The sequence below is a fragment of the Rhynchophorus ferrugineus genome, unplaced genomic scaffold (genome assembly GCF_030347505.1).
Source record: "Rhynchophorus ferrugineus isolate W39M unplaced genomic scaffold, kcgeb_rfMv2 rfM324, whole genome shotgun sequence".
Lineage (NCBI taxonomy): Eukaryota > Metazoa > Arthropoda > Insecta > Coleoptera > Curculionidae > Rhynchophorus > Rhynchophorus ferrugineus.
The window spans coordinates 130,001-132,500 of record NW_027472901.1 but is presented as its reverse complement, the minus strand read 5'-3'; positions in this window follow the sequence as shown (position 1 = coordinate 132,500).

Sequence of the window (2,500 nt, the reverse complement as noted above, 5' to 3'; positions counted from 1 at the left end):
ACATAACTGACCTCATGGAACGGAAATCCAAGAAACAGGAACAAAATAGCAGCATAGAAAATATGTTCACTAAAATGGGAGAGCAAATGGCACGGATGGAGGATAAAATCATGAACCTAGAAAAAACACGGCATACCGAGAAACAAACGGAGAAACCACACCCCGAGAATAACGCAAACAAGATAAGCTATGCCAAAGCCGTACAAAAAACTGGAAACAAAACAACTATACCGAACAAGAAAAAGGAAACGACCAGAGCATGGACACCCCCGGACAAAAATAAACAAAAAAATGAAATAATCGTCAGCTTCAGCAACAAAACTGGTGAAGAAACTAAAATGGAACTCAAGAAGCACATAACAACAAAGGAATTGCAGACGGGATTTAGGGGCATTAGAGTCCTTAAAAACGGATCGGTAGTAGTAGAATGCAAAACCGCCGAGCAAAAGGAGGCCGTAAAGGAGAAAATGCAAACCGTTAAGACAGCAGAAATTAAAGAAGGCGTCAGGCTGAATCCTCGCATTAAGTTAATCGGTCTTCCCAGTAATGTAAAGGGCGAGGAAATAATACAGGACATAATAAATGAAAACGAGGAAATAAAAACGCTGATGGAAGAACACCCGGAGGCAAAGCATATCAAAATCATTAAAAATATCCCGTGGACCGGCAAATTCCAGAGGCAGAACTGGATTCTAGAAGTAGCCCCGCAGATCTTCAGCAGGATAATGAAGGAGCGCACAGTCATCGTGGACATGCTAAGATACCGGGTCGAAGAAACGACCAGTGTCTTGATATGTATGAGGTGCTGTCGCTACGGGCACAGCCATAGAAATTGCACGGCGGCAGAACCGGCCTGTTACAAGTGTGGGGAAAAACACGAGGGCAATTCCTGCAAAACAGAGGAGCACAAGTGCATTAACTGCGTTAGAGCCGGGAAAACAAAGACCGAAGAATTAAAACACAAGGCAACCGACTATAGTTGCCCGCAACAAAATAGGAAAAGGCAGGACAACCGAAGAATAACAGACTACGGATGCTGAAAACCCTGCAATTCAACACTGGGAAAGGTGTCAGTGCAACAGCGCTGATGAGGAAAAAGGCGTCGGAAGGCGGATTTGATATAGTCCTTATCCAAGAACCGACACCTAAAACGACGGCATGGGAAGGTTGGCTGATGTACAGCAAAGGACCCAGGACGAAAACGGAGACATGGATCAAGGACACCATTAAGGCGACATTGATAGAAAACATGTCTTCCCAGAACATCACCTCGGTATACATAGGCGACGTAGTCATCACCAACGTATACGAGGAACCCGGAGGGGGAAATCTACCCAACATATGTCATATCTCCCAGTACCTGGAAGAATATACGGGAAAATGGATCTTGGCCGGCGATTTCAACGCCAAACATGGACTGTGGGGCAGTGCTGAAAACAGCACAAGAGGCGAAGAACTCCTCAACTGGGCAGTGAGCCAAGGATTGCAGCTCGCCGAAGGGGACTACACGAGGCCAACCTTCAGCACAAGCAGGGGCAGAAGTAACGTGGACACCACCTGGAGCAGGGGCACCGAGGTTAGCGGTTGGAACATCAATGCAACCGAAGAAACCTTGAGTGACCACAAATACATTGAATTTGAGATCCACGAGCAACACGAGGCCAGGAAGACCAAAAAATCTGAATGGGACTTCAGGAACACGAACTGGAATTCCATCAGAGAACGCTTCGCAAATATCCCAATGAATATCACACCTACCGTGGAGACCAGAGTAATAGAGGAACAAGCCACCGTACTCCAACAGATCCTGAAAGGAATGAGCAACAGGATAAAAAAGAGGGCTATCACAATCAAACACGGAAATGACTGGTGGGACGCGCAATGCGAGGAAAAGAAGCGGGCACTAGCCATTTCCAAGAGACGAATCAGAAACACCACAGACAATCAGCTGCTCATCGCAGTACACAGGATCAAGAGAAAACAATACAGGGACCTCATCAACGACAAGAAAAGGGAATACACGAACTCGGTGATAAACAACACCATCGAGACCAAACCATGGCACACGGTATGGGAGGTATTTAGGAAGATAGGAGTACAGCGAGGTCAGACGGCCCCCACCCAGGAGGAAGCAACTGTCGAAGGTGCCAACAGAAGGGAAGGAGCAAAAATTAGGAAATACCATCCGGAGGCGGACCCAACAGAAAGGAAAGAAATCGAAGAAGCTATAGCCGATATCAACAACGACAGCTGGCCTAGCACAGAAATCGGTGAAGAAAACATCACAGAACAGGAAGTGGAAGCAGCAATCAACACGCTTAAAACTAGGAAAGCAGTGGGACTGGATGGCATACCCAACGAACTGATCAAGCAGATCTGGAGCACGCATAAATACAGCATCATAACGCTGTATAAGAACTGTTATGATGCAGGATATTTTCCCGTAGTATGGAAAACAGCCCGGATATGCTGGATCAGGAAGAAAAGCGGCGGAGAACGG